Below are 25,244 nucleotides of genomic sequence, written 5' to 3' on the forward strand. Positions count from 1 at the left end.
GTTTCTCTTCCCTTTGTCACTCAACCAACCTCCCAAGTTCCCTCAGTATCACAGTGCCTGAAATTCCATTTGGTGGTGTTTCAGAAGCTTTTTGGTAGCTCTGGTGACAACCTATGTGATTTGATTGAAGGGTGGCTCAGAAAGTTCCACTTTCCTGAAACATCTCCCTCTGGTCAATCTACAACAGTGCACAAAAAAATTCTATCAGTATCTAATTTGAGGGAAAGTAGTAAAGATCCCTGTTATGGCACAAGTTCTACCTTGAAGAAAGAATTCCTTAACTGATCGCATAAATTCCAAGGGTACTGAAGAAGAGAAAAGAAGATTTCAATGCAGTATAAATCAGTAAACATGTATAAAGTCCCCACAGTGTGCAAGGTAGTGTGTTAGGTGGTAGGCATAGACAGATGAAAAGACATGGGCTCTACTTCAAGGAACGTATGAATGGAACAAAGATAAGGACACTGGGTATGATATGAAATGCCGAAAGGCAGGAAGGTTAAAAAATAAAGATAAAGAAAAGACAAATAAATGCCTAAGAAAAATATCCCATACTTCTCATTTTGTTCAAAAGGAGTTGGATCACAAAAGACAACCTTGGCAGGTCATGTCTGAGATACTTTCCATTGACCATACTTACACTTCTTTTTCCACCTTCCCTCCCATGTTCACTTCTGAGGCAAGGCCAGATTTCTTGTTTCCATATGAAAAAAACAGAAGCTTCTCCCTAGCACAAAACGTCAACAGAGAAATCTTGGTCAAGTCATGATATTTTACACCTTTGTACAACAGAAAGGGGATACTTTAGTTAATAATACTCAGAGGGAACTGGGTTAGAACAGGAAATTGAGTCAGACAACTCGTGTTCAGAATTTTGTAGATAGCTAGCTCCCCTAATCTGGGCCAGAAATACCACTTCAAAGACCCCTGCATGAGTGAATGCCTGCAATCGTCGAGGCACACATTACCCCAGAAAGATGTAGAACCAAGTGACTCCCAACCACAACAAAGCAAAAATATGCAAGTTTAACTTTTATCAGAAGCAACCTGAAATCTGATAGTTGAATTAAAGATGGTGCATCTATGCTGCTTACAGTTGTCAAGTTGAATCGTGGAAGCCCTTATACAAAAATAAGAAATGCTCGTAATTATTTTATGGTAGGCCCAAGTTAATATTTTTAAAAAGTCAGACTATCTGAACAAAATACAAACTCTACCTCATGAATTCAAAATTATGACCTTGGCCAGAGATAGTAGGATTGGCTATACAATTGAGAGTTTCCTAATAGGAAAACACAGACTTTAATCAGCAGTAATTACCTCACAAATGATAGGGATATCCAGGATAAAGACATGGTATCCTGCCCTCAGTTTAGAGTCCAATCAGAAAGAATATGAACACACACACACACACACAAATCGGCTAACAAGCAATGGTAAGTAACAAGAGTTAAGTGCCGAATGAGTATATTGGGCTACAACAATTCAAGGCAAAAGTCATGTTCCCATCTGTTGGCAATTTGGTTACATTTTTTTCTTCCCAACCACCCCTCTATACATGCTTATAGAGATGCATCTAATTCAGACATTTTTAAAAAAAATAGATGTTATACTTACATGATGGTAGAGCATGGTCTGTAATGAATTTGCTCACAGCATATTTCCCAGGAAATACATAAGTCACTGCTAATAGCTTTTTGTGTAATCTGAAAAAAATGATACTTATATACTTGCTGCGTAACTCAGCAACTTCTTATTTTCCCTTTGAAGACTTGAGGAATGCAGTCTTCATTGGTTTGAACACCACCTAGGGTTTTGAACAAGTTAAAGATTGGTTGCCTCAAATCTTCTGTGAAAGGAGGCAAGCTATTATAAATAAACATATATGTATATAATTAAAACAGGTTAAAATTGAAGTTCAAGGTATAGTAAGAGTCTTAAGGGTATAATACCATAAAATTTGGAAGTTCTCTGTGTTTCCATAAGAGTCCATGCCCAGACGTGTGGCTTTTTTCTCTCTCTCTTTTTGCCCTTTCTTTTTACTCTGCATGTGTGAGAGAGAGGGAGAGGGAGGCAGGGGAACAGGGAGAGAACACAAACAACAGACAGACACTAAACCAGAGTAGAGCTCTTCCTGAGGCTGAGGACTTTTAATCTGGAAGCAAGATTTTCTCAGACTGATTATTCAAGTAAAAGCAGTTTTCAAATGTTCCCAGCCTCCACAATTAGGTAATAACATTTCCACCTCATATCTGTGCAGCCCATTAGCCTCCACATGCAGTTTTCTCAAAAAACAACCACTACAAAAACTACATACTGTTAGCTAACTACTCATTTTTCAGATGGGAAAACTGAAGATCAGTGATAAAGCCAGAACTAGTACCCACATTTATGGACTCTTGGCTCCGGACTATTTCCACTAGGGCAGAGGAGGGGGTTAAGTATGAAATTGCAAGGAGTTGCAGGGGAGGGGCCAGGTCCAGGGTGGCAAGCAGGCGACAGCCTGAAAATCTGAAACTCTGAAACATAGTGCTATTACAGGTTTAGAAACACATAGCCACAATGTTTCCAGAAATAGTTTCCTGGTTAGAACACATTTAGTAGTTAGTTTCTTAAAATGCACTAACTACTGCTTATTTCAGGTATCATCAACATTTTTCAGAAGATATAATTTTTGCTGAAGTAAAAAGTTTGGCAGGCTCTAGGGGCTTGCCCTGACAATCTAATACCTGGCGCATAGCAAGCTCATACTTAGCCAGAAGTATCTTCCAACTGCTGGGGAAAGGACTGTTGGCAGCTGTTGGTTCACAGTTGACCTGTTTGTCCTTGAGGATCTGCCATTGGAGCATGATTGACTGGTGAACAGACCCCTGGTCTATTTCAATACCTAAGCCTTGGCACCTGCTCTTCTCTCCCTCTCCCAGAGCCAAGGAGTATCCTCAGCTTCATTCCCTGATTAGCAGAACAGAGCAACTGGTGGCACAGAACAGTAGGGGCTTCCTATTTCTATAGAAAGAAAACAAACTGAAAAAGAAAATAAATGTTCTAAAACTAGCCTTCACATTAGGCCTGGTAGACAAGCCTGCAAATAGTTCCAGACTGTGACTTTCCCTTTCTCCATTTGCCTATGTCGTCTTGCATAAGTATTACAAGGTTCCACAAAGCCCTAAGTCCCCTCAAAGTGAAAGGCAAATTGTAGCAGAGTTCCTCAGTAATTTGATTGAAATTGAGATACAGTTCCCACTTCCTCCAGAAGGCCTTCTCTGACCATCTCAGAGCATATATCATCACTACCTCTCCCTCTCACCCCAGGGTTTCTGCTATGTTTTCTAATTTGGCCCTTATCATGCTTCACCATGTAGCACGGAACTAATTTTTGTAAACACTTGATCTTCCCTACACACATGCTTTAAGTTCCTATAGAGAAGAAGTTTTGCTTTTCCATACCTCTCAGCACAGTGTTGTAGACATAATAAGCTCTCGTCTTGAGGAGTTAATGAAATAGAAACACTGATTGTCAAAATTTTATTGTTGTTGTTAAAGAGACAGTGCCACTATCCAGCACTACAAAATATTTTCCCCAGATCATTAAGTGATGGACAATTCCCTGTCAGAAATCCAAGTAAAAAGTCTAATGACTTATGTTAACTCTACATAACTCTCTAGCTTAGGAGATTAATTCTTATCTGATGAAATAACCCAGACGTAAACAACCTTATCACACGCACACAGACACACACATAAACACACATACACATACACACAGGTTTTGTTGCCAAGAGACTATCTGACCTAACTACCCTGGAGGTAAAATACTAACGAATAATAATAGTAATGGCTAAAGAACCTGTGACTTCTACCCTCAGTTGCCTCCCTATCCCATCATGCACATTAGACAAGCAGAGTAAAAGTCTGTGTCAAAGATGACTTTTTAGATTCTGTTTCTGTCATTAAATATATTAAATCTCCCTCCCAGCTTTGTGCCATGTGTGTGTTTGATGAGCCTATTATCTATGTGCTCAATTAAGTCAGCAATGAAAAATGTTGAATTAAGACAGGGCCAAGGACAGATCCCCCTGACACACCACATTAGAGGTCCATCTCAGTGGACATAGATCCATTAAAATCAATGCTTTAGATCAAATTATTTAGTCAGTCATAAACACTCCCCCCACCCCATGTGCACTCTCTTGTAGTCCAAAATTCACCAGTTTTTCCCGCAAAACTAACATGAGATATTTTATCAGATATCCTTCTGAACTCCAAATAGAGTCTACCCTATTCCCCTACTCTTGCTATACACAAAGGCAGCCCCCAGCACCCTGCAAAAAATACAAGAAATGCTGTGGGCACTGACTGGCTGTAGAGTTGAGTAACAGAAGAAGAACAGAGAGAGATTAGAGATCAGCCACAATTCTGTGAAGTCCAGACGGGCATGACTCAAGTGACAGGATTCTCGTCACTTTCACTGGAAGACTGAGTCACCCTCTTAGTCTTTTGCAGCGTTTCAAAATTTGCCTTCCTTAATCAAATTCTGACCCTGTAGGCCTACATTCTTCATAGGCTCACACATATTGCCTAAATTTTTCGTTGTGAAGCCCACACACATTGCACCTTCAGAGATTCTGGGGCTTTTCAAGCCAGGGAGCTCATAAGACCATCTATCACTACTACCGCCTTCATTTATCAGATGATGAAATCTAGTTCCAGAAAAGGAAAGTGATTTATTGCAGGTCCTATAGCAAGTTAGCATCTGAGTTGGAACTAGAATTTCCCTTCCTGACTTCCGGCAGTGCTCTCTCCAACATGTTTCACAACCTCCATGGATGCTCCACACTCTCTGTCGTGCCTTAGCCACTAAAATTACGCTATCCTCTGCTTTTGGATAATCTTCAACTTTGTCAATTTGTGCTTTCTTAGGCTCTTGCACTCTTTTCCATGGACTTTGAGAACTGGAGAAGAGCAAACGGTTGGGATCAGTGAGATGCTTTGGTTAGCATTTGTCCGATGTAGCGCAAAGCCCAATAGTTTATTTTGGACAGAGCTGCTGTCAAACATACAGTCAGATACAAAGTCTGAACGACAATGCACATGTCTACTTTGCAGACAACATGAACAACATGAGTTTGAGATACAAGATTGTAAGTAAGGAATGATTCCACGCTGTGTGTCCTTTTTCAACAGAGAGAATTCACTGTTCAAACCACCCTACAAAGCATATAATGGGCATGTGAAAATGTAATTCACCCCAGAACAAAAAGTTGGTGATTTAAAATCCTTAATAATTATGGTAAATTCAAACAATGGTAAACTATGGAGCCATTAAAAATATTAAGGTAATGAATCCTCTATTGAAATAGAAATATAATATGCTAACTTTTAAGTGGTAATGAAATATAGTATAAAATAATATATGGTATGATCTCATTTTTGTGGGAGAAAAGTTATTATATATCTTTTTCTAAGAATAAAAAATGATATACAGATACCAAGGGGTTAATTATGCATGTCTATATGAATAAGATGAGGGGGATTATTTTCCTTTTTGCTAGCTTATATTTTCTAATATTTCTAAAATTAGAAAGATTTTAGTAAAAAAACATTTGTAGTAAGAAAAACAATAAAATAAATTTATTGTAGACAGTGGAAAGTAATTTATTCTATAACGATATAAGAATATAATTTCATCATCATACTTTTAACTAGTATTTTCTACTTTCCCAAGATTTTCACATAATAACCTGGAGGGATAAATAGGACAAGCATCATAGGCAACTAAAGTGAGAGCCATAGAGTGAATGTAACTTGCATAGGAGTTTACAAATAGCTACTTGATGGTAGAGTCAGGGCTAAGATACATGTCTCTTAACATCCAAGACAGAGTACATTTTGCTATGTCACATGATTTCCTGTAATTATGGTTCATCTTTAATTCTCCAATGAGGAAATTAAGAAACGTTAAGTAACTTTGTTGTTGTATCTAGAGGCAAATAAAATCTCTCCTCCCCCAAGAAAGTAGGGGACACTGAAGCAATGCTAGAGCACTAGACAGGGTTTTCATTGATGGCAGTACATTATCACTGTCTTTTTCTTACCCAGAAAAATAGAAATCATGCAGGCTACACTAGAGATCACTGAGTCTGACTGCTGTTCAGGAGAACCCCATTTGAGGATAATGAAAAGATAATCATAATCAAAGATAATCATAATCATCAAATTAGAAGAGCTCTCATATTCCCAAAGCAGGGAATCATCCTCCGTAGTAACTTAAAAAATGTCTGACAACCTAACTGTTACCAAGGTTTAGTTTCTGCACAATTTCATACACACACACACACACACACACACACACTGTCTTTTTGTCTCATACGGTGAGATAAAGTGAAGCCTATTGCCTGAATCTGGCAGTGAGCCAAAGTGTCCGTCAAATCTTAGGATGAACATGAGAAACTACAAAGCAGAGCATGCCAATCAGATGTGATTTCAAGAATGCCTAGAAGGCCCAGACTCTTGCCAGCTGGTTGATGTCCAAATTCTATCAGAATTCTATCCCTTCAATTTAAAGCTTTGATCCTCGAAAAATGTCAGCACCCCTTCCTGGAATTTTACCTTTCTGTCCATCCTAACTCCCTTTTTCCCAAGGAGATGTAATACTTAATCAGTTATCATTTACAATTAAAAGAACAAAAGGATATCAAACCTGAAAGGGTTCTTATGGGTTATCTTGTCCAACATCCTTAAACGGGCAAGTGAGACCCAGCAAGGTGAAGTAACTTTCCCAAAGCCATGCAGCAAATTAGTAACAGAGGAAGGACTTACCTCAAGGTGAATGAGGACACTGAGGGCAGATATTTCTAAAGAGCCTAATGAGAGAGAGAGCATTCCTGGGGTCCTCGAGGCAGGGTCTCTCATAGGTTGAGAGGAGCAAAGCCTAGTTCCTTTTTTTTTCTTGCTGAGGAAGATTAGCCCTGAGATAATATCTGTGCTGACCTTCCTCCATTTTATATGTGGGTCGCCACCATAGCATGGCTGATGAGTGATGTAGGTCTGCACCCAGGATCTGAACTCAAAAACCTGGGCAGCCAAAGCAGAGTGTGCCAAACTTAACCATTAAACCATGGGGCCAGCCCCTAGTTCCCATTTTTTGAGGTCCCTAGAGTATTAAAAAGGGAAGAAGTTTCAAATCAGAGTTACAACAAGTTGTGGCATATTTTAAATGTTTTTTCATTTAACAAATTGTCACTTGTAAGTTAAATTGTCACTAGTAATAAAATTGCTATGCAGTAACAATGTGCTATTTGCAAAATTATTACAAGCTTTTTAAAATCAATTTTAATGCAATACAGGACTATGATCTAATGATGAGACATAGATTTAAACTGAAAAGTCTATTCTATATGAAATATTCTTTAAAACTTTCTGCTGGATTGAACCTTAAAGACCATCGAGTCCACAGATGGCAAATATGTTACACGTCATGGGCCAGCTCTAACTGATTGGTAGTGCATTCTGGAACAGTGCATTGAAAAAAACAATAAAGAGCTTCTGGGTCCAGTGGGGAAAATTCTAATACCTTCAACTATATAGATAATAGGAGAGACCTAGGTGAAGATAATTTTACCAAGGGTCACACAGTTATCTAGTTATTGGGAACTAGAAATAAAAGGACCTGACTCTTCAAGAAATATACTTTTCACCTTATCATACTAGATTCAGTCTATACTCATTGCAAAAATTATTTGCACATTAATTAGATTTCCCATGTTCAGCAAACTCTCTCTTATCCAGGACAGTCAAGGTATTGGGGGAGGGGAGGACAATTTGATGTTCTGCTTTAATGAGATGCCACATATTAATTCCTAACAGTCCAAAAAATATAATACTCAGGACCAAATAACAAATCATCAAGTTTTGCTCCTTCAGAAGGAAGTGTAGTTGGGAAACTTGTAAGTTGCCTTTTCCTATAGATAGAGCCAAGAGAAATTTTGTTCTCCCTACCTGGACTGCTCCTGCCAGTCATAAACTTATCTGAATCCTTCCAGTTCTTTGTGGCCCATCTCAAGTCCCTCCTCCTCCAGGAAATTTTCTTGGACCACACAAGCTCTCAGGAATACTTTCTGATCTTCCCCAGAACTAGTTCCCTGAGCCAGATACCTGACAATGCTTTATTCTGACAGCTAAATTTTCTTCTGTGTATATGTCCTCACTACTCAAGAAAACTATGTTTTCTTCAAGGTCAGAGCTCTGCTTTTGTGTGCCTAAACAGTAGCCGGCACCACGCGGTGTATAGCCAGAGCGCAGTGAGTGCTTGAGGGATGATTGATCAGATACCAGAGTTCACGGCAAGTTGTTGCCGAGAAAAGAAGGTGAGTCTGGAAAAAGGCCCCCAGGGTCACCGGCACTGCATAGCCTCCTGAAAAACTGCATACATTATTTTTCTGAGTTGTAATTTAGTAGCAAGGAAGTTCAGTCAACAGGAATTCATTTAGCAGAATACTAACCCTACCAGATACTAAAAAATCAGGTTCCTAGAACTCAAAGTTTGAAAACTCAAACCTTAGAGAAGACATGACTACAGAAAGGCCTGCAGAACGTCTACTTTGGACTTTCTCTGGGAAGAGCCCCTCAGAAGGTGGGAGGGGGTAAGGAGTGGATTTAGGCAAACATAAGACCCAGGACCTGCTTTCTAAGTGTTTACACTTCAGTAAAGGAAGCAGGATGTAAGCACAGAAAGATAACTGGTACAACAAAGCAGGTTGAATCTCAAGGTGGTCTCTAATTGCCAAACACACTGGCAAATAATTCTTCTTATACCTAAAAGTAATTGTTAAATTGTTTCCTCCACCTTTTGTCTTCAAGAATGTACAATATTGGTTTCTTTCAGATATTCTAAGCTTGTACATTCATTTCTTTCCTTTACATAAATAATTTTTATTCTTTGGCTCTTAAGCACTGTGCCGTCCTATAGGGCCTGAGCCTCATCGGTACAAAGGAAAAAGCGTATGTCAATTAACCAGATCTTCGCCAAGTTTATAACTCGAAGTCCCTCTATATTTTCCTTTATAGAGAAAGAAGAAATGTTACATTTGGGGCAAGAGCATAGGCTCTGGAATCAGTCACAGCTGAGTTTCAGTCCAAGCTCTCCTATGTGAACCTTAGGCAAGGTACTTCTCTAAACTTCAGTTTCCTCATAGGTAAAATGGGGATTATAATAATAGCAAAAAATTAGGTGTTTAGGTTACCACAATGCCTGGCACATAGTAAATACATCATAAATGGTAGCTGTTATTTTTATAGCACAGCAAGCTCATTTCATCAATTTAGTAAAAATAAATAAACTTTACACTTTCTAAGATATGTTATAAATTCCACATTGATCTAAGCTCCAGTTGACCCTTTTTCATCTCCATAAGACTACATGAGGATTGTTCTTTGGTACTCCAAAGACCCTAACTCACAAGAATGATCCGGGCATAGTTTCAAAACTCTGCTAAAGGCAGGAATAAATGTCTTTTAAATGAAGGTTTTCTGTCTGTGCCCATAGCTACAGAACCCTTCCTAACCTAAGCATCTCAATTAACCAAGCTTGAGTATATAAGAGACAACATCATATCAGCCCTTGAAAAGAAAAAAATCAGGGTTTGGAGCCAGACAGAGCAGGGTTTAAATCCTGGCTCCAAAACTTTAGCTTGTGGCCTTGGGCAAGTTATTTCAGAAAACTGCCTAACCTCTCAGAACTTCTCCCATTTCCTGAGTCTCAAATATGGATGATGATAATAAGACCTAACTCAAGGGTTGTGAGGATTAAATGAAATTACGTTTATGAAAGTGCTTACCCCAAAGGCTTGGCGCATAATCGTGACTTTGCAAATGTCCATTCCCTTGCTCCTCTTTCTGAAGTCCTGTAAGATTTCTCCTTTGGTTAGAGGCTTTATGTGAACTATAGAACTGAGAAACATATAGTCACATTTGGGATGAGTGTTAAATGAATGTGTGTGAGTGAGTGCACAGGATACATTTAAGGCAGGGCAGCAAGCAGACTGAGAAAGGAGAATGATCCCCAGCTGTTTTGTCCTTCAGCTAAAGCAGACCAGGAGGCAAAGTCTGTGTGGATGGAGCTATTTCTTGATAGAGGAAAGGATGATGGCTACTAACCCTAATTAACTCCTTAGCACAAATTAGAGTCTCCAGTCTAAGCACAGCTGTCCCTGGCCAGAAGAATCTAAGCCCTGAATGAATGGGATAATAAAGAACAGGGATTTTTGGAAGGGGGCTATAAGAGCAGAGGAAGTGGGAAGCTCCAATGGAGAGTCAGAGAGATGAGCATTGGAAATCCAGCTTGCTGCTTACTAAATGACCTTAGGCAAGTTATTGAAACTCTTTGAGCTTCAGTTTCATCAACTGTAGAGTGGGGATAATACCTCACAGCTTCATTGTGAGAGTAAATGGGGAACATTTAAAGAGCTTAGCACAGTACTTGGTAGATAATAAGTGCTGGATAAATAGCAGCCCATGTTGTTACCTGGGTGGAGCAATAGTGCTGAGGGGTGGAGGACCACTTACTGAAAAGGAGGCCAGGAACACGCCAAAGAAAGTTTTCAGCTTTACAAATTGGCTTCTGATTGGGCTGTGGCATTTGTTTTTTGTTTGTTTTCAGAGCAAGACCAGGCCAACCATATATTATTACCTATCCAGTAGAACTCAGCAGAGTTCTCTAGGAAGAGACTGACAGTTACTGGGTAGTAGGGAGCTTGGTGTTAGGAAGGAAACAAGTGGCCAGACATTGGAGGATTAGGGAGGACCGATGAGGACCCCAGGGAAAGGTGCTAAAGGGTTGGCAAGGGATTGCCTCTCTAGTCTATCTAAAACAGAGAAAGTCTCTGTTAGTGCCTACAAATAGGATACCACAGGGCAACAGGTGGAGATGGCAATTTTCCAGTAATGAAGGGCATTATATCTGTTCAAATTGGGCTGCTGGGTGTTTAATGTGATATCCCTCTTAAGACAATTTTCCTTTTAAAAGAGGACAGAGGGGGGCCGGCCTGGTGGCGCGGCGGTTAAGTTCGCACATTCCACTTCAGCGGCCCGGGATTCACTGGTTCAGATCCCGGGTACAGACATGGCACTGCTTGGCAAGCCATGCTGTGGCAGGCGTCCCACATACAAAGTAGAGGAAGATGGGCACAGATGTTAGCTCAGGGCCGGTCTTCCTCAGCAAAAAGAGAAGAATTGGCAGCAGATGTTAGCTCAGGGCTAATCTTCCTCAAAAAAAAAAAAAAAGAGAACAGAGGAGAGTACTACTTAAAAAAGGACCTGGATCCCAAATGGTGAAATTTCAGGTGTTATGGAAGAATTATTTTGAAGTAGACCTTCCTGACCCATCCATCTATCACATTGACAACAGCTTACACTCCCCACACCAAATATCAGTTTTCTATATAGGTCTATAGTTGTACAAAACAATTTTCAATTTCAATCCACAGTCATATCCCAGTTCCCTATAAGTTGACATCTGAAATGAAATTGCCTGGAGACTATGGGAGCAACACTTTAGAAGATGTGAAAAAACAAAAGCCTTACTTTTCATATGGGATGGAACTCATCCAAAAGCTTACTTTCAAAAAGCAGGACTGAGGATCCATGAGAAAACTACACCTACTCCGAACATGTTCCTGTTTTGACTTCTTATGTAGCCTTTATCCAGTAACCAAGGATTGTGTAATTAAATTTCTTAGAAAGAAACCATACTTACTGAGTCACAGCCACAAGATCTTAAATATATGATTTCCATAGTCACAGTTCAGTGAAAACTAAATCCTTTTCAGAGCTGATATTTGAGGCAAGTAGGAAACTTAGTCTCTAAAATGTCTCTGAGAGTCAGCCTCCCTCACCAACTCAGTGAGTCAGTCACTAATTCCAGAGTTATTTGAGAGCTCTGCCCTTGCCTATTTATATGCTATGTTGCTGAGCAGTTTTTTCTGGAAATTATATTTTTCTGTAAATAACATATGCATATGTAGATGTATACATATTATAATATGTAAATATACAAACATATATACATATGTATATGTAAATACATTCATAATTATGTGTCTCCTAACAACAGGGATACATTCTGAGAAATGTGTCATGAGGTAGTTTTGTCGTTGTGCAAACATCATAGAATGTACCTACGCAAATCTAGATGGTATAGCCTACTACAGAACTAGGCTATATGGTACTCATCTTATGGGACCACCATCGTGTATGCTGTCATTGACCAAAATGTCGTTATGCAGCATATGACTGTACACACAAACACACTCACACACACGCATGAGCACAGAGGAGTAAAATTGACCCACAATAAACTGCCCATATTTAAAGTATACAATTTAACAAGATATCTATGCACCTATGAAACCATCACTACAACCAAAATAATTAAGCTATCTATCATCCCTAAAAGTTTCCTCATACCCTTTCTAATAAATCTTTTTCTTCCCTCCCACTATCCCCAGGCAACCACGGATCTGCTTTTTGTTCTTATAGTTTGCATTTTCTAGAATTTTCTACAAATGGAATCATATAGAATGTATTCTTTTTTGTCTGGTTTCTTTCATTTAGCATAATTACTTTGAGATCCATTCATGTTGATGAGTGTATCAATAGTTAATTCCTTTTTATTACAGAGAAGTATTCCATTGTTGAGCAGTTTTACTGGAGCTCCCTACCTCTTCATGCCAGATCTAGATAAATGAATACATGAGGGGCCCTCATTTAGTAGCCCCTACTCAGTGGCACATACAATGTAGTAGTTAAAAATGCAAGCTGTGAGGGGCTGGCCCCGTGGCCAAGTGGTTAAGTTCGCGCGCTCCGCTGCGGCGGCCCATGGTTTCGCTAGTTCAGATCCTGGGCACAGACATGGCACTGCTCGTCAGACCACGTTGAGGCGGCATCCCATATGCCACAACTAGAAGGACCTGCAACTAAGATATACAACTATGTACCAGGGGGGATTTGGGGAGATAAAGCAGAAAAAAAAAGAAAGAAAGAAAGAAAATGCAAGCTGTGGAGTCAGACTGCCTGACTCTGTCATTTTGTACTTGTGTGATTTTGGACAAGTGGCATAAACTTTCTGAGTCTCTGTTTCCTCACAAGCTGGTAGTAAAAAATACACAAGATAATATAACTACATAAGAATACGTAACATTCTTAGCCCAGGGGTTGGTGCATTGTAAGGGCTCAGTAAATGATAGCTATTATCATTGCTTTGAGGTTCCAAGGACCCATTCAGTAGTACCTCTACCCTAGCATTGGCTCAGGTGTAAGAACTCCTCAGACCTCACCTCCACCCAAACTTTTCAGCCCTATGTTCTAGGCCCTCAGCTCCACTAGATGATAGGAATCAAGATGCTGAATCACTTCCCAAAGCTGACGCTCAGCCCTGGCTGAAGCAGCGAAGGAGCTGTTCGTTTGGTGACGCCTTATCCTGACATTTAAGGCCTTCCATGTATTGACCCTGATATACCAATCTGTTTTATCTGCTGCTATCTTCCTGCCTCTGCCTTATTGTCTCTGTCCACTCAAAACGCTTCTTTGTCCCACTCTATCTCTGCCTATCTAAATTCTGCCTATACGTCAATGAAGGAAGTGAGACTGGAAAGGTTAGTATATCATTAAAAACCTTTAGTTGATATGCCATGGAGTTAGGACTCTAGCCACTATTCGTGCTCTTTTGTGACAAAGACTGTTTGATGCTGCTACTTTGCATCCCTCATAATATCTTCAACATTGAAGAGTTCCAGTACTTATTAACTAAAATTTTTTTAATGGAGGGACCAGAATTTTGGATCTAAGACAAATTCCTTTAATACTGTGGGAAACAAACTTAAAACTAATGCAAATAAAAAATCTCTGTGCAGAAAAAACTTTGCAAGCCACAAACAATAGCCCCATATATTTTAGGCAACAGCCAGAGCAGTAAAACTACAGGATGAAGGCAGAGTAGTGCCAGCTCCAAATTCATTGCTAGGAGCCCTTAAGGGCTTCCATCTCCCATTCTTCTGTTAGTTGAGTGCTATATGTTCATACATTTCTGAGTCTTCCCACCCTTTGTCATTTCCCCATCTTAATCCACTTGCATTTTCTTGCAAAAGATTAATTTTCTTTCTTTCTCTCTTTTCTGTGTTTTTACCTTCAGTGTCCTTTATTTTTTCCCAGATTTATTGAGATATAATTGACATATAACATTGCATAATTTTAAGGTACCCAATGTCTTCACTTGATACACTTATTCCAAAATGATTACCACCATAGCATTAGCTAACACGTCCAACATGTCATAGAATTACCATTTCTTTTTTGTGATGAGAACATTTAAGATCTACGCTGTTAGCAACTTTCAAGTGTATAATACAGTATGATTAATTATAATCACCATGCTATACATTAGATCCCCAGAATTTATTCATCTTCTAACTGGAAGTTTCTATTTTTTGATCAACATTTCCCTATATCCCCCAGCCCCCAGATCCCAGTAACCACGATTCTAGTCTCTTTTTCTATGAGTTTGGCTTTTTTAGATTCTGCATATAAGTGAGATCACACAGTATTTGTCTTTCTCTCTCTGACTTATTTCACTTAGCTTTATGCCCTAAAGGTCGATGTATATTGTTGAAAATATTAGGATTTCCTTCTTTCTCTTGGCTGAATAATAATATATATTATTAACTATTTATATAATAATTATTAATTATATATTAATTAATATATATACATATATATATATTTACCACACCTTCCTTATCTGTTCATCCATTGACAGACACTTAGGTTGTTTCCATATCTTGGCTATGGTGAGTAATGCTGCAATGAACATGGGAGTACAGATAACTCTGCAAGATCCTGTTTTCATTTCCTTCGGATATATACCCAGAAATGAAATTGTTGAATCATATGGTAGTTCTATTTTTCTGTTGCTGGGGTCATATTGGTTTTCAAAATTGTGTAAATTTCAGGTGTACAGTATTATATTTCAGTTTCTGTATAGATTGCATCGTGTTCATCACCAACAGTCTAGTTTTCATCTGTCACCATATAATGTACCCCTTTACCGCTTTCGCCCTCCCCCACCTCTTTTCCCTCTACTAACCACTAATTTGTTCTCCTTATCTATGTGTTTGTTTATCTTCTGCATATGAATAAAATCATACGATATTTCTCTTTCTCTGATTCACTTCACTTAGCATAATACCCTCAAGATCCACCCATGTTGTTGTAAATGGCATGATTCTGTCTTTTTTGTGACTGTGTAGTACTCCATTGTGTATATATACAAAATCTTCTTTATCCATTCATCCATTGATGGGCACTTGTGTTGCTTCCAAGTCTTCACTATTGTGAATAATGCTTCAATGAATACAGGGGTGCACAAATCTTTTTGAATTGTTGATTTCATGTTCTTTGGATAAATACCCAGTAGTGGAATAGCTGGATAACATGGTATTTCTATTTTTAGTTTTTTGATCAATCTGCACAATGTTTTCCATAGTGGCTGTGGTAGTTCTATTTTTAATGTTTTGAGGAAACTCCATACTGTTTTTCATAGATTAATATTCTTTAGTCATCATTATTCAACTTTTCTCATCTTTTCTATTCCTTCTTTCTTATAGACAAGATCATCATTTGGGACCCCTGTCCTTATATTTTAGCTTTCTTGCTTGCTTTTTTTCCCTTCTTTTTCCCTTCCTGGTCTATGATCTCCTCCTTTTGATTGTAATTCTACATCCTGCAATAGCTTCTTCTTCTTCACCACTTCATCACTCCACCTCCTCTCCCTTTTGCTTTCCTTCTCTGTGAGTCCTGTATTCTCTTCTCCTGGGATTCCTCTTTGCTTGCTCTTTGGAGCTCCTGCCTCTCCCCTCTTTCCCTGACCTGTGGCCTGCTTATTTCCTTCAAGGCATGGCCCCTCAATGCATTCATTCTGCAAGGACAAAGGCAACTACAGTAGGGGTAGAATCATGTATTACATTGCTTAATATCCCTCAGAAGGAAGGAAGCTAAATTCCCTGGACATCTCCAGTTACTACCTTCTGCAGACTTTACCTAATCATCAACCTCTTTTCTCAGCATCCACAATCCTTCCACTACCCTCCTCCCACTTTCTCTAGCTCTCATCACAGCAAATGATCCCTCCTTGTGACTTAGTTAACACCATGGTCACCAAGACTCTGCATCTAGGACTGATCCTTTTCCCTGGGAGGAAACATCCTGGCCCCTAGGAGAAGAGAGGAAAGGGCTCAGTCAGTGAGGGTGGAAAGAGTTATCCCTTTGGGGGAGGTAGATTTTCTATCTGAGAAATCCCATGGAATAGGCAACTACAGTAGGCTCCCTTTATCTGTGGTTTTGCTTTCCATGCTTTCAGTTACCCACGATCAACCACAGTCTGAAAATATTAAATGGAAAATTCCAGAAATAAACAATTCATAAGTTCTAAATTGCATGCACTTCCGAGTACTGTGGTGAAATCTCACAATGCCTCACTCTGTCCCACCCTTTATCCAGCATATCCATGCTGTATACACTACCTTCCCATTAGTCACTTAGGAGCTGTCCAGGTTATCAGATCGACTGTCATGATATTGCAGTGCTTGTGTTCAAGTAACCCTTATTTTACTTAATAATGGCCCTAAAACACAAGTGTAGTGATGCTGGAAATTTGGAAATGCCAAAGAGAAGCTGCAAAGTGCTTCCTTTAAATGAAAAGATAAAAGTTCTCGACAATAAGGGAATAAAAAAATCATATGCTGAGGTTGCTAAGATCTACGGTAAGAATGAATCTTCTATCCATAAAATTGTGAAGAAAGGGAAAGAAATTCATGCTAGTTTTACTATTGCACCTCAAATATGTGTGTATAGGAAAAAACCTAGTATACATAGGGTTTGATACTCTCCAAGCTTTCAGACATCTACTGGGGGTCTGGGAACATATCCCCCCATGGATAAGAGGGGATATCAGTGGCTAAGAACTGGTTTTCCTAGACATTTCTGTGCATGAAATTACTGACACTGTGAACAATATCTCATCAGGTGATGATGCTCATCATCATCATCATCACAATTACCATTACCATCTCCATCATCACCATCCAGTTCCAGCTGCAAGATAGTTTCAGCCCAGGAGCATCTAGACAAATTGTCTCAGAGGAAATCTTTTCTTAAAGCACTTATTTGTTTCCATTTGCAAAGAGGCAAAATAACCTTGGTCAAATTTCTATGAAGACTTCTTGCCCACCCACCAATGGTTGGTATTGTATGTGTGGGATCAGAATTGGCCTCCCCAAAATGTGTCTCTTTGGCTTGATCATTTTTAAGAACTCTGAAAGAAACTTTGACTTCCCCCTCAACTGCCTAAAAGAATTTGAAATAGAAGGGCCTGTTCCAGGAAGGAGCTAATACCATAAGATAACTGTAATGTTACATTGTCTGTATTTGGCCCATTTACATTTCCATCTCCATGTAAATTGCCTTCCACTCCCTTGAAGTCCCAAAACCACTACCCCAAACATCCTCTTTTGTCTTTAGCTGAAGGTGGTATTTAAGATGACAGCCTTCACCATTTTGGCAAGTTGCTCAGTTTTCCTGAGTGTCTACCATGTACACATGTTATAAAGCTTTGTTTGATTTTCTCCTGTTATTCTGCCTCATGTGCATTTAATTTGTAGCCCAGCCAGAAGGACCAAGAGGGTAGAGGATATGTCTTCCTCCTCTACTTGTATAACAATAAGTTTAAGAGAGAAATTGTTGTTTTTTATGAAACATAGATTTATGGTTGACTTTGACAAATTTGGAAAGATTTTAAACAGAAATTATTTTATTTGATAAACAATGGGAAGGAGATAAGGACACTGAGTAAATTAATAAACACCAGTGTAGGATCTATTATGGATAAACCTAAAAAACTTCTTACTGAGGAGGGAAGAGAAAAATTAGAACCATAGTCTGCTATTAAAAAGTTTCCCAAGTGTAGAGCTGTGGGATGCAGGAGGATAAGCATATACGCAATTCATTATAATGCAAGGCAAAGTGAAAGCTGATTGCCATTGCAAAGCAATAAAAGTAGTAACTTCAATAGGAGGAAATAAGAACAACCTCACTGAAGCAATGAGAATCCGTCAGCTAATCTTTCAATGATGAGTAGGATTTAGGTAGGTAGAGAAAGGAAAAAGAACACTCGAGGCAATCAAAACAGAATCAGATTATAAAACATTTGCAGGGCAGCAGTGAGAAGCATGGAGGTATAGGGCTGGCAAGTTGCATGGGCAATGAGAGTTTATGGGTCAGAGGTGTTTGTTTTATTGAAGTGGATCTGAATGTGTTTTCCCTTTTGGGAAACTATGAAAAGTAGTAAAGGAAAGGAGGTAGAAGGAAGTAAAGTGTGGTGTAATTTAGGAAAATCCACTTGACTGCAGTATTAGTTTCCTAGGGCTGCCATAATGAAGTAACACAAACTGCATGGCTTAAAACAACAGAAATTTATTGTCTTACAGTTCTAGACATTAGAAGTCTAAAATCAACGTTTTGGAATGGCCATGCTCCCTCCGAAGGCTCTAGCGGAGGAGTCATCCTTGCCTCTTCCAGTTTCTGACAAACCCAGGCATTCCTTGGCTTGTAGATGCACTACTCCAATCAATGCTTCCATCTTCACGTGACCATCTTCCCTATGTGTCCAAATTTCCCTCTTCTTATAAAGATGCCAGTCATATGGGATTAAAGGTCTACCCTACTCTAGTATGAAATTGTCTTAACTAATTACATCTGCAACAAACTCATTCCCAAATAAGATCACATTCTGAGGTACTGAGTGTTAGAACTTGAACATACCTTTTTTTTTTTTTTTTGCTGAGGAAGATTCACCCTGAGCTAACATCCAAGCCAATCTTCCTCTATTTTTCAGTATGTGGGCCACCAGCACAGTATGGCTGCTAATAGAGCAGTGTAGGTCCACCCAGGAGGCGAATCCGGGCCATCAATGCAGAGCCCACTGAACTTAACCACTAGGCCATTGGGGCTGGCCCCCTAACATATCTTTTTGAGAGAACACAGTTCAGCATATGACATCTTCTAAGCGTGGTATGGATAAACCATGGTTTTGCAAAGCTTAGAATTACTGTTCCAAAACATGATTTGGGCAAGACAAGAATGAAATGACGTTTTCAGAAAATCAAATACCTTAGAGATAAAATCAAAATGCTGTAAAATAAAAACAGCAACGACAAAACACACATATACACATGCAGACATTTTGCAGCATTCTCAGTACCAGATTAGAGAACAACCAGAAGATGTTGGTGTAGTCAGAAGCTTTCTAAGTGAAGAAGTGGGGGAGAAAGCAGCAATGAGCCATTTGCATCTGTGGACCTATGAGAAAAAGGCCAGAAAAGTTAACAAAAGTTTAATAATCATACGAAGTTTCAGGGTGCTAATAAATGGCCAGGGTTGATAAGGGAGAGAAGTTGTGGTTGAGGTCCTGCCATTTACTCTCAGACCCTCTTGGACAATGAAAGAGTTTGCTCAGATAAGAAACATAAGCTAATTTTTTAGTATACTTTAACTTAGAAAAAACCAGAAAGGTTTGTGAAATAATAATGTTGATAATACTCTGTTTCCAGTTCAGGGTTTCCAAAGCCCTTTCACATAAGTTCTGAGTTGCTTTTTATAATAGCCCCATGAGGTAGGGAAAGAAGAGATTTACCAGCTCATGACTATCTCCCAAGTCTTTCTTGGAAGGATTTGATCCTACTTATAAGTAGCTTTTGATCATTCTCATGGAAAAAAAATGGACCATTCCAGACAGGATATGTAAAGGGACAAATTAATGGTCCAGACAGCAAATTCTGTCTACATTCAGGAAAGGGGCTGTCAAGGGAGAGTTTACGAGACAAATGAGACTTCATCTGGGATGGTGGGAGGAATAGAGAAATAGGCATTAAAAATGAATAACAAATTCACCATACACCTTACTTTCTACTTATTTACTTCTCTGAGATTTTATTATCATGCTGAGTTTTTGTCTGTTTAGGTAACAGACAATAAAGAGCATCAAATGCTAGGCCCAGTGTTAGGGACAAAGGATAATACAAAGATGTATAAGAGAGAGACCCTTTCCTAAAGCTGCTCACACTTGATTTGAGGAGATAAGATGGAAAGAGGAAACTAAAATATAAGTTAGAAAGTGTTAAAGCCCTAAGAAATGGGCAGAGACAGGGCTCAAGGTTTGCAGGCAAAAGAGGGCTAACTTCCTGTTGAGATAGAGAAGGCTAGTCTTATATTAATTTAATAATTGACCATTAAAATATTGTCTCATGTCCTGCCCACTTTACTTAACATGTCATATGGGGGAAGACACGTTTGAAGAAGATCTGCTACCATCCTACTAATGGTTTCTCATGGAGGAAAAATATAGTTGCAAGTGAAGACAGCATGGAATTTTAGAGCTGAAGAAAATGTCAAAAAGAGATCCTCGTGCAAGCTTCCTTGCAATGAATTGATTTTTAGTCACTATGAAATTTGATACGAGAAAGAAACTGTTGGAAGGCAACAAGAAGAGGGAATGAGGAGGCGGCTTTTTCTCTGGGCCTCCATTTCCACATTTGTGTAAACATAATTGCTCATGTAATTTTCTCATAGCAGTGCTACACAGATCAACTGACATAATAAACTTGGAAACATTTTGAAAAATGTACAGTTCCGTAGCAATGTAATGGATTGTTATTTTGATCTGATGGAGGTCTTCTCAGATGCTGCCAATCTATGAGAATGCCCTCTGACTCACCACATTCAAAATGAGCCGGTTTTGGTTATTTCAAGCCTGAGGAGGCCTTGTAATTTGGATCTAACACTGAACCCCTCAGAAGGGTCCCAGAAATCTTCACTTTGAAGACCTCTGCTGACAAGTGTTCTAAGAAGGGATTTCTATTCATATAAAAGTTTCAGACAAAAGGTCCTATACGAGTCCTGGGACAGAGAAGAAATGACAGCAGCAGAAAGTCAGTGTTGTTTTGGGGTGCCTCCTGGTTACAGGTTTTATTTGGCTTCTCACTGTACCAAGAAGACAACACAGAAAAGGAAACAGAAATGATAGCCTACAAAAATAAGCTGTGTTCTGATCTGCAAAGGCCAAACACCACCGCTACCCCTACCCTCGCCCACTTTCTAACCCTTCCTTCCTTCAATTATTTTTTTGATTCCACAAACATTTCCTGAGCTAGGCCCTTGTATTATACAAAGAGGAATAAGAAACACACATATTTATATTTAAAATTAGTAAGTCAGCCTTTGTTCCAACTGCCACAATAAGCCCCTATTTTGTGTCCCATTCCAAAAAGGCTTTGCTCTTAGGAACAAATAAATCTCCACTAGACTATGGGCTTCTTGAAAGCACACAGACGTTGTCTTATTCATCTTTGTTTCCTCAACTCCGAGGGCTATGCATATTTGGTGCTAAAGGCACATGTGATCAATTTAAAAATGATGGGGAATAATTTTTTAATGAAAGATATTATGTAAAACAACTTGTTTACATTATCTCAGGTAACCCTCCCAACAATTTAGAATTTTTCCATGAGTTTGCACATGAAAACTAGAGGCAGCTAAGCTTCAAATCTGAAATTTGATATGAGAAAGATATGTTTAAAATATGTTTTTAAACCTCAGCATAATTTAAAACAACTGCATCATCTCTGCACTCACAAATTTTACTCACTATTTTTCTTTTTCTTTCTTTCTTTTTTTAAAAATTATTTTATTGAAGTCATATTGGTTTATAACATTGTGTAAATTTCAGGCATACATAATTATATTCCAGCTTTTGCATAGACTGCATCATGACCACTACTAATAGTCTAGTTTTTATCCATCACCATACATATGTGCCCCTTTACCCCTTTTGTCCTCCCCTCACCCCCTTCCCCTCTGGTAACAACCAATCTGTTCTCCATTTCTGTGAGTTTGTTTATCTTCCACATATGAGTGGTATTTGTCTTTCTCTGTCTGACTTATTTCGCTTTGCATAATACCCTCAACGTCCATCCATGTTGTCACAAATGGCGTAATTTTGTCTTTTTTTATGGCTGAGTAGTATTCCACATCTTCTTTATCCATTCATCCATTGATGGACATGTGGGTTGATTCTAAGTCTTCACTATTGTGAGTAATGCTGCAATGAACATAGGGATGCAGATATCTTTTTGAATTAGTGTTGCCATGTTCGTTGGATAAATACTCAGGAGTGGAATAGCTGGATAATATGGTAGTTTATTTTTAAGTCTGAGAAATCTCCACACTGTTTTCCATAGTGGCTGCACCAGTTTGCATTCCCACCAGGAGTGTATGAGGGTTCCCTTTTCTCTGCATCCTTTCCAACACTTGTTATTCCTTGTCTTGTTAATAATAGCCACTCTGATGGGTGTGAGATGATATCTCATTGTAGTTTTGATTTGCATTTCCCTAATAATTAGTGATGTTGAACATCTTTTCATGTGCCTGTTGGCCATCTGTATACCTTCTTTGGAAAAATGTCTGTTCATATCCTCTGCCCACATTTTGACCAGGTTGTTCATTTGTTTGCTGTTGAGTGACATGAGTTCTTTATATATTTTGGAAATTAACCCCTTGTTGGATATTTGATTTGCAAATATTTTCTCTGGGTTGTGGTTTGTCTTCTCATTTTCTTCATGGTTTCCTTTGCCATGCAGAAGCTTTTCAGACTGATGTCATCTGATTTGCTTATTTTTTCTTTTGTTTCCCTTGAGCACCAAAAATACACAGTGGAGAAAGGATAGTCTCTTCAACAAATGGTACTGGATATCCACATGCAAAAGAATAAAATAAATTCTTATCTTACACTGTACACAAAAACCAACTCAAAATAGATTAAAGGTTTAAATGTAAGAGCTGAAACTTAAAACTTTTGGAAGAAAACATGGGGAAAACATGATGTTGGTCTTGACAATGCTGTAATGAATATGACACCAAAAGTGCAGGCAATAAAAACTAAAATAAATACGTGGGACTACATCAAACTGAAAATCTTCTGTGCAGCAAAGGAAAAAAGTCTACAGAGTGAAAAGGCAACCTACAGAACGGAAGAAAATATTTGCAGACCATATATCTGATAAGGGGTTAATCTCCAAACATGTAACTCTTACAACAATAGTAAAAAACTAATACCTGGTTTAAAAATGGGCTAAGGACTTGAATAGACATTTCTTCAAAGAAGACATACAAATGTCCAACAGGTATGTGAAAAAATGCTCAATGTCACTAATCATCAGGGAAATGCAAATCAAAACCACAATATTACCTCACAACTGTCAAAATGGCTATTATCAAAAAAACAAAAGGCAAGTGCTGGTGAGGATGTAGGAAGACCCGTGGAGAAATTGGAACCTTTGCACGCTCTTGGTAGGAATGCAAAATGGTGCAGCTGCTATGGAAAACATTACGGACGTTTCTCGAAAATTAAAAATAGAACTACTATATGATCCAGCAAACCCTCTTCTGTGTATTTATACAAAAGAATTGAAATCAGAATCTCAAAATGATGTTAGCACTCCTATGTTCATTGCAGGACTATTCATGATAGCCAAGATCTGGAAACTACCTAATGCCCATTGACAGATGAATGGATAAAGAAAAGGTGGTATATACACACAATGGAATACTATCCTGCCTTAAAAATAAAGGAAATTCTGCAATATGAGACAACATGGATAAAACTGGAGGACATTGTGCTAAGTGAAATTAGCCAGTCACAGAGAGACAAATACATGATTCCACTCATATTAAATATCTAAAATAATCAAGTTCATAGACTCAAAAGAGTGGAATGCTGGTTACCAGATGTTCAGGGGAAGTGGAAATGGAGAGTTACTAATCAACAGGCATAAAGTTTCACTTAAGCAAGATAAATAAGCTATAGAGATCTGCTGTATAACCTTGTGCCTATTGCTAATGATATTGTACTATAAACTTAAAAATTTGCTAAAAGAGTAGATCACATATTAAGTGTTTTTATCACAATAAAGTAGTTTTTTTTTTAAAAAAAAGTTAACTTCCAAGTGGGAGAAAAGGACACAGCATCACCCATGTAGAATTTTTGTTTAAAATGCATAACCTGAATCTAATCATGAGAAGACAATCAGACTAATTGAGAAACATTCTACAGAACAACTGGCCTGGGATTCTCAAAAATATAAATGTCATGGAAGATACTCTCTCCAAAAAAAGGGCTATGAAATTGTTCTAAAATAAAGGAAACTAAAGGGACATGACAGTTAATTGCAATGTATACTCCTTGTTTGATCTTGAAATTAAAAAAACTAAAAAGACAATATGGAAAAATAATGAAATTTGATATAGCCTCTCATATAATAGCATTGAATAAATGTTAAATGTTCCAAGGGTGACAATTGTCTTGTAATTATGTAGGAAAATTCCCTTAGTTTTAGGTGATACAGGCTGAAGTATTTAGAGGTAAAGTATCATGTCTGCACTATACTCTCAAATGTTCCAGGAAGAAAGTACATATATGTATACACACACACAGAGTAAATTTGCGTTATTCATGGAGGTTATGTTTTATGTTCTGTAAAGCTACCATGAACACTGAACTAGTGAACACTGAACCATTGCACCTAGGGGAAATATGTTCATATCTCACATAGACTATAATCTTAAATCTTAAAAACAACTCATCCTGGTAGATTCTATATTCTTTATTTCTCAAAAGAGAAAACTAAGTTCAGAGTGTTAAGTCACTTGCCTGAGGCCACTCCACTAACAGGTGGCAGAGTTGGGATTCAAATCCAGCCCAGTTCGCCTCAGAGCCAGAGCTCGTTGCACTGGACTGCACTGCCGCATACTGTCTCCATCCTCTGGTCATTTCTGTATGAGAACTGAAATCTCAGCTGGGAACTTGCACATCAGGCGACTCGACTGTTTTGTAGCTCTTTGCAGGTCCTCCAAAGCTCATGAAAGTTACACAAGTATTGATTTGGAGGTTACAAATAAATTTTAATGAATAGGCAAAGTCACCAATAGGGAATCTGCCAGTAATGAGGATCAACTTTACGCGCACACATATGAATACACACGTGCACAAATGTTTGTTGTGCTATTCTTGCAACTTTGTGATAAAATTTTGGTAAAAATTTTGATAAAATTTTTCAAAATACAAAGTTACGGAAAAATAAAATAAA

Source organism: Equus quagga, chromosome 10, assembly GCF_021613505.1.
Source record: "Equus quagga isolate Etosha38 chromosome 10, UCLA_HA_Equagga_1.0, whole genome shotgun sequence".
NCBI lineage: Eukaryota > Metazoa > Chordata > Mammalia > Perissodactyla > Equidae > Equus > Equus quagga.